This window comes from Cydia amplana, chromosome Z, assembly GCF_948474715.1.
Source record: "Cydia amplana chromosome Z, ilCydAmpl1.1, whole genome shotgun sequence".
Classification (NCBI taxonomy): domain Eukaryota; kingdom Metazoa; phylum Arthropoda; class Insecta; order Lepidoptera; family Tortricidae; genus Cydia; species Cydia amplana.
The window spans coordinates 20173723-20182879 of record NC_086096.1 but is presented as its reverse complement, the minus strand read 5'-3'; positions in this window follow the sequence as shown (position 1 = coordinate 20182879).

The window sequence follows — 9157 nt, the reverse complement described above, 5'->3', positions numbered from 1 at the left end:
GATATTTTTCTCATTTTATCAATCAATCCCCTATTCACACTTGTCTTTGTATAAAGTATATCTGGTAATCGTACCTTATTTTCTTATAACAGATCACCTTGAGGAGGGTATCATTATAAAACATCTGCTCCTATGTTTTCCTTGCCTTTTATATGTTGAACCTCATATTGGAACTGCTTTAGGTAATTTATCCATCATATGACACAGGCATTGTATAGTTTCCAATTTTTTACAAATAATAGGGCTTTGAGATCGGTTTGTATGATGACCTTTGATCCCCTTGGGTAAGGTTCAAATTTCTCTAAACAAGCTATTATCGCATAAAATTCCTTTTCTGTTGTAGCGTAGGTAGTTTAGTTGAGCCCCTCTTAAGGATTTACTGTGAAACCCTAATATTCTTATTTGTCCGTTTTGGTCAAGTTGGTAAAGAGCCGCAGCAACGTCTATAGACCTGATGCGTCAGTTTGCAAATAATAATCTTTTTTTAAGTCGGAATGTTAAAGCTGTACTGCATCAATGAAGGTAGTTTTTACCTTTTCAAACGCCTGCTGTTCTTGTAATCCCCATTTCCAAGCTACATTTTTCTTTAAAAAATTGCATAAAGGTTGTATGTAATTATTGTAGTAAGGTACGAACCTCCTATAGAAATTATAGAGACCTAGGAATGCCCTAACATGCTTTATTTTCTTTGGAACCGGACAGTCCTGTATAGCTTTAATTTTTTCAGGATCTTTTCTTATTCCTTCGGTGCATATTTACTTTTTTGCACAGAGATTTGCATTTTTCTAAATTACATATAAGTCCAGCCTTCAATAATTTTCCCAATAGGTACTAGGTTTATATGTTCTACATCTTGTTCTAATGTACCGGTCGTTATTATAGCCAAGTCATCCAAGTAGTTAACACAGAAATCACGGACTTTGTGTCCCAAAATATGACCCATAGCTCTACTAAAACTCCCCACTGATGTTTTAAGACCTTGAGGCAGGACGTTGTATACCTACGACTTGCCATTAAATGTAAATCCGGTATATTTTTTACTTTCTTCTGATATGGGGATCTGGAAGTACGCGGGTCTCTATTGTTTCCCAAATAGTTTTAAGCCATAATGTATTGTTTGTCCGAATTTTCGTTAGTCATAATTCATTTGGTTCAGAAACGCTTCACTTTTCAGGATTTCCATAAAACAAACCTAACCTAATAACCTAACCAATCTATACCTACGATAACCTAACGAAAATCATGAAACATTAACGGTTTCAGTTTTATGACTAATGATAATATGACAAACAATACATCATGACTTAAAACTTTATGGGAAATAACGGGACCCCGGAAGTAGGTACGCATTATTTAAATCAATAACACTAATGTAATTAGCCCCGTGAAATGAATTAAAAACATCTAACTGTAAATATGGTTTTCGCAATCATATACTTATTGATTTCCCTAGCATCTAGTAGTACTCTAATGGCCCCATCCTTTTTTAGTGGCTGCAATATTCAGTCTGTGCACGACTTATTATTCCCTGATTCTCTAGTTCCATTAATTTACTTTCGACTTTATCCCTGTAGGAATAAGGTACAGGATATGTTTTCTTTACAATTGGTGTATATTTTTCCATTTTAATTATATTTTCTGGTCCTGTGAGGCCTTTCGTCCATCATTTTGTAATGCTACCCCCGTTGTATAGGTCCCGTGCGCGTGAGATTCCTCTAATATAAGCTAGATTTCCCCAGTCATATTTATCCTCCTGAGTATGAAATATAATCCATTCGTTTTTATCATTATGGCAAATGTTTACAACAATATCATATTTACGGAGTTGTATTGTTGCTTCTTAACCAGTCAAAACCGAATATCAAAGGAAAATTTAAGTCGGGAATTACTACAAAGCTAACATCCATTTCGAGAACTTCTAATTTCACTGGTAACAAGACCATGTATTTAATTTCTTTACTTTTATGTCCAGAAGCTGATTTTATGTAAAATGATTTGATCGGCATGATTGGAATGTTGGTCGGGATGCCTGTGTCTTATTTCATCCCATAATTCCTGTGAAATACACGTGACGTCACTACCCGTATCAAGTAAAGCTGCTATGTCGCAATCCCTAACATGAATTATTATTTCAGATCTAAAATATTCCCGTTCACTTTTTTCATTTTCTAATTCTTCAAAAACGGAAGTAATAACCTTTTCACTCCCTATTGGTTCTAGCTGCTCCAGTTTTAATTTTAAGGACATCTACTATGCAATCTAATTCTACAGCTTCCGTTTGATTGTTTTGAACATACCCTAACCCTTCATATTGATCTCTACTAGATATTTTGACCTCTATGGGCGCACGCAATCCCCTTCCATTTATGCCTATTAACTGCCCGGGTTTACAATTCAATTCAAGTCATAATTTTTAAAATAGCGACCCTATCTATAGCTGATCCGGCGATTTTTCCACCAGATTTTCCTAGTTTTCCGAGCCTCCAATCTCCACACTCTGCATTGGTACTGCATTTCTTCGTTCCTAGTTTTCTGGTCGACGCCAATTTGTGTAATTGTTTTGGGACTGAGCCGTCTTTTTGTCGGTATTTTTTGTATTCGTAGAGTTAGTAGTGTTGAATTGAGGTTCCTGTTTGTTAACATCATCCATCGTAAAAACTCGGCTGTCTCCAGAATGCTAGTGGCTTTGGACGTGACAAAAGCTTGCTGTATGTATCGCGGGAAATGTCGCACGATGTCTATTACTAATTGCTCTTGGTACGACGTAGTTGAGCGTTTTGGCCTGTCCCATAATTTTAATAAAATAGTTATGCATTGATGATTCTTCAGTCTTGTCCCAAAGTCCGTGTACAATTTTCCTTCGTAGTTCAGTTTTGCTCGTATTTCCTCCAGTGTGATTTGAGGAAGTCTTTTTTAAAGTCATCTACTGTGGTCCATCGGTCTTTGTAGACTTAAGCCAGGCTCGTGCAGGACCTATCAGGCATTCGAGTATGGTTTCCAATTCATGGCCTTCTACAGATATTACGTAAGTATGCATCCAGATCTTCTAAGACCAGATGCGACAAGTCGTTCCACATTGATCTTTTTTATATTGTAGGTAATGTTTTTCTTTTCTTCATAGGTTAGTTTGGGTCTCGTTCTTGATAATTTTATCGCCCTCGCCCCCGTCTTCAAGGACTACTGTGGTCGGCTCCTCTTGTTGTATTGGATTAATTGCGGCCTGTAACTCATTTCTTAGTTGACTTAAGCCCGCGACCATCTTTTGCTCTGTTCTTCTTAACATGTTATAAAATAGACCTCTTCCTGCTGCTGCGGGAATAGTCGTTGTCCTTTTAATGGTTTTTACAACTGCCCTTCGTGGTGGTTCCATGGGAGGTGTAATTTACTTTTGATTTACCAATTTGTTCGCCATCTCGAGCTTTGGCTGATGCTTGTTCGTCGTCACGAACCTTGGCTGATGCCGTCCTTTTCCTCGCTGGTCTGTTCTGTTTCTGTTCCGTACTTTAAATGTGATTGATAAATCAGGGTCAGCTATAGCTATGGTTAATTCTTTTATGTTTACCCCTTTAAATTTCTTTAAATATAATTGTTAAAACTGTGCTAAATGATGGTTTTGTTTGTTACGGATACCTATCAAGAATCAAGATTAAAGAAAGAAAATTAGGTTTTATTTATGATAAATTTTATAAATGGACATGTATATCCCATCAAAAACATTACATGTAAAAAGGTGCAAGTCACGCAACGCTTTTACTACAAAAAAGTTTTGAGATGTAATGTGAAACCAAGTCGGTTATTTTAATCAGTGCCAGGGGGTGTTTAAAACCGTATCAATAAGATATCTTTAATTTGTAATACGTATAATGACTTGGCCATCGCACGACTGCATAATGACAAAAGGATCATCGTCACCTATTAAAAATAATTTTAATTGAACATAACGTTTGAGCATTACACATATTTACGAGTACGGTACGAGTAAAGCATTACATATATTCGCGATTGCCAAGTCATTATATGTATTACAAATTAAAGATATCTTATTGATACAGTTTTAAACACCCCCTGGAACTGATTAAAATAACCGACTTGGTTTCACATTACATCTCAAAACTTTTTTGTAGTAAAAGCGTTGCGAGACTTGCACCTTTTTACATGTAATGTTTTTGATGGGATCTCATCTCTTTTTGTAGGCAGTCCTTCTTTTCGGGTACTCATACCCATACTATGTATACACATATCATAACTAAACATATCTTCATTCATACTCACATCGTACATCGTAGTGTACCTTTACTTTACCTACTATTTGTAGGAACTGCAACAGTAACTTTGTAATATCATATATTTATATGGGATTACAAACTTACTTATGCAGTTCTTAGATCTTTAAAACGTGGCTGATATTGCAATATTTTTAGGTTTTCCCTTTATGTGGCCATTAAACCCTAACTGTACCAAATTTCAGCTCTCTGAGTTTATGGGAAGTACTAGTTCTATTCTGATGATCATGAGTGAGTGAGTGTCATAAATGCGAAACTTTGCTTTCGCTTAACTTCGGAACTAAATGACCTGCAGACTTGAAATTTTAGATTTTAAGTATGTGCTGTGTTTTAGATTTTAAGCTTACTGGATGACAAAAAATTCTGCGTTTTGGTCTTATCCAGAGGTTCTCAAATAGGGGCCTGAAAATGCGGCGAAATGGTTCCAGTAAAGGATGGTACGGCAGTGTTTGCTTCGCGCTCGACTTGGCGGGGGCACTGCCGTGCCCCCAGATTATAGCGATTTTTATTATTTTACATTATTTTATTTTTAAAACCTTTTTTTGTGTTCATATTTCTCCACCAATTACTGCATACCACACTACTAGAATATCCATAATACAAAAATCGCATGAAATTTGTTGCAAGGTCTGAAAAAGCCTTTTCCTTACTACCAACGTAATGAGATAGAGTCTAACTCCAGATACAGATTCACTAGATAAAGCAAATATCACGCTTCGTATTGTATCAATTACCTTCCGTGACGTCACAGCCGAAATTTAGAGATGAGAAATCCAAACTGATTCAAAGACACCGATACTCCTTCCGCTATGCTATGATTCAATTGTCTCGCTTATACTCATAGATTTAAATATCAGTGATCTCGCTCGCTCACTCTGCGATCTACGCCCAAAGTCACCTATAAGTCACTGCGCTCGTACTATTCGCAATTTATATGTTGATGGGATTAGATCCTCGGTCATCTCAACATGAATATTGAATACTACAGAAGCGGTGACTTCCTAGAAATGCCCAAATTTAAGACGGTACTATCATACAATCGCCTCGTGTTACGGAACGCATTTCTCCACTTTGTGGACAATAGGGTATTTGGGGTTCAGCGAGGAAACGCCGCCAGCGTAATGGGCACCATGCCACAGGCGGACCTGCTGGATAGGGTATTCTTTTTATGATTAGGTTTTTATTTTATAGGTAAGTTTCTTTTATTTAAGTATTAATTTTAATTTGTTTGTAGTCTATTTAATAAACTTTTTTATTATACATTCAAAAAAAAATTAAATAAACTAACTTATCTATAAAATAAAACTAAATTAAAACTAAAAACTAATACTAAATTACAAAAAACCTATAAAAGACCCAATCATAAAAGAAATTCCCCGTCCAACAGTTCGGCCTGCGGCATGGACCCCATTACACTGGCGGCGTTACCTCTCTGTACCGCTAGCGCGATACGCTGAGAAAGGTACGCGCCAGCCCTACGGTCCCCTGTGGAATCGACCAGCCGCGCCGACAAAGCCTTCATAAATGCCTTCATGTCGGATGACCAAGGTCCCAGAGTCTCAACTGCAAGCGCCGCAAACTCATAGTCGTTAACTAAGGTCGAGTATTTGCGGCGCTTGAGAATCTGGGCCTGGTCAGCCGCAGCGCCAGCCTGGATGCGAGTCGCCCCGATGTGGGACTGTGCAAGGGTGTCAACGCACGTCGCGTCCCACACCAGGGCTCTTCCTAATTTCCACGGCACTAACGTGGCTCCGTCGGGACGCCTGCCGTCGTCTCTAGCCATGCCCACTGGTTCTAAAACTGCAGGCACAGAGACGGTGGCAAGCGCGCGACGGACCAAATCGTTGATAGTTGTAGTCTTAGTTTATTTTAATAAGATAGTTTATATTTAATATGTTATTTAAGCTTTAGTTGTAATTTAATTTGTAATTTGTATCTTTTTTTTTGTTGTCTTTGTTAATCTAATTATTCGAAATAAAAGTAGGTACTTGATATTTGACTGTATTTGAAATAAATTATTTCACACCATGCATGAAATAAAGCACCATATAATTATTATAAAAACATAGATAGCAGTTATTTAAAGCACAAGTCCTATTTAATAAATCGCATAGAAATATAAAGAGTAGGTGAGTCGACCGTGACGTCACTGTGTAATCTATATATATAAATGCACGTGTCCTGACTGATTGACTGACTGACTGACTGACTGACTGACTCATCAACGCAGAGCCGAAACTACAAATGCTAGAAAGTTGAAATTTGCACATTAGGTTGCATTTATAAAGTGTACAAGAGCTAAGAAGCGATTTTGAGAAATTCAACCCCTAAGGGGGTTAAAAAGGGGATGAAAGTTTGTATGGGGTTCAAGTTTTATTTTAAGCTAGGAAATTGAAACTTTGTAAAAATGTACTATCCCATCAAAAACATTACATGTAATTACATGTGCAAGTCTCGCAACGCTTTTACTACAAAAAAGTTTTGAGATGTAATGTGAAACCAAGTCGGTTATTTTAATCAGTGCCAGGGGGTGTTAAAACCGTATCAATAAAATATCTTTAATTTGTAATACGTATAATGACTCCATTACAAATGCTTTGAAACTTCTTAGAAAGGCATAATAGCCGATGACAAAAAAAAGTAATTGTGACGTTTTAGGTAATTCAACCTCTAAGGGGGTAAAAAAGGGGATGAAACTTTGTCCTGGGATGCAAATTTTATTTTAAGCTAGGACCTTGAAACTTCGTAAAAAGGTATTAAATAAAAAAACAAGAAAACTAATTTCAGCGTTTTTAAAAATTCACCCCCCAAGGTGGTAAAAAAGGGGTTGAAAATTTGTACGGAGATCAAATATTTTTGAGAGTGCGGGACTTGAATCTTTGTATTTGGGGATATTATTAAAATATAGAAAAAGTAATTTCAGCGTTTTGTAAAATTCATCCCCTAACAGGGTTAAACAGGGGTTGAAAGTTTGAATCCATTACAAATGCTTTGAAACTTCTTAGAAAGGCATAATAGCCGATAACAAAAAAAAGTAATTGCAACGTTTTTGGAAATTCAACCCCTAAGGGGGTTAAAAAGGGGATTAAAGTTCGTCTTAGGGTGCAAATTTTATTTTAAGCTAGGAACTTGAAACTTTGCAAAAAGGTATTGAATTAAGATACAAGAAAACAAATTTCAGCGTTTTTAAAAATTCATCCCCCAAGGTGGTAAAACATGGGGTTGAAAATTTGTACGGATATCAAATATTTTTGAGAGTGCGGGACTTGAATCTTTGTGTTTGGGGATATTATTAGAAGACAGGAAAAGTTATTTCAGCGTTTTGTAAATCCCCTAACAGGGTTAAAAAGGGGTTGAAATTTTGTATGGAGTTCAAATTTTATTTTAAGCTAGGAACTTGAAACTTCGTAAAAATATATGTTATTAAAATACAAGAAAACTAATTTCAGCGTTTTTGAATATTCATCCCCTAAAGTGGTGAAAAAGGGGTTGAAAGTTTGTATGGATATCAAACATTTTTTCGAACGCGGGACTTGAATCTTTGTATTTCGGGATATTATTAAAATACAGGAAAAGTAATTTCAGCGTTTTGTAAAATTCAGCCCCTAACAGGGTTAAACAGGGGTTGAAAGTTTGAATCCATTACAAATGCTTTGAAACTTCTTAGAAAGGCATAATAGCCGATAACAAAAAAAAGTAATTGCAACGTTTTTGGAAATTCAACCCCTAAGGGGGTTAAAAAGGGGATGAAAGTTCGTCTTAGGGTGCAAATTTTATTTTAAGCTAGGAACTTGAAACTTTGCAAAAAGGTATTGAATTAAGATACAAGAAAACAAATTTCAGCGTTTTTAAAAATTCATCCCCCAAGGTGGTAAAACATGGGGTTGAAAATTTGTACGGATATCAAATATTTTTGAGAGTGCGGGACTTGAATCTTTGTGTTTGCGGATATTATTAGAAGACAGGAAAAGTTATTTCAGCGTTTTGTAAATCCCCTAACAGGGTTAAAAAGGGGTTGAAATTTTGTATGGAGTTCAAATTTTATTTTAAGCTAGGAACTTGAAACTTCGTAAATATATATGTCGCAGAAGGATGGTCCTAATGGCGGTGGGCGCGTGGGGGTAGTACCTAGATGTATTACTTCACAGCCAAAATAGTAGGTATGCTATCAACGCATGAAATAAACATTCGGACTCATTAACCATACTAGTGCCTACTATTATTTCAGTACTAAATAATCAAAATAACTAAACGATCTTACGATGGAATCGGATTCAATAAAAATAAAAAGATCACATGAAATCGTTCAAATCTTTATTTAAGTCAAACTACACCGGCTCCAACCCTACACCTCTGACCCGAGAAGATTTAACCCGGCAACAAACTCGGCGGGACTAGGGCTTGCAATTCGAATATTCGAATATTCGAATTTGTCGAATATTCGACCTGTTTTGATATTCGAATATTCGGCCGCTCAGGTTTCGAATATTCGAATATTTTTTATTACTATAAAAAAATCTATGTCATCGGCTGTAGTTACAGTTTCTGTGTGTTTTACGGGTATTTACAGTGAATGAGGAACGGTAGGTACCCAAATACGAAGGAAATAATATTTTTACTGTATTCTTCTCGATAGACTTCGTGAATACAGTGAAACCTAACTCAATTTAAAAGAAAACGAAATCGAAAAGTATGTTGTTTTTACGGTGCGTAAGTTTTAAGTTAAAGGATCATTCTGTTTATTCAGTACAAGCGTACGTTAAGCGAATTTTGGAAGTCTAAACCTTGCCACTTATCGCAATTCTCAAATTTAATCATACCAAACCTGCCCAACTTGGTAATCTAACCATGCACATTTAGCTGACGAATAACCC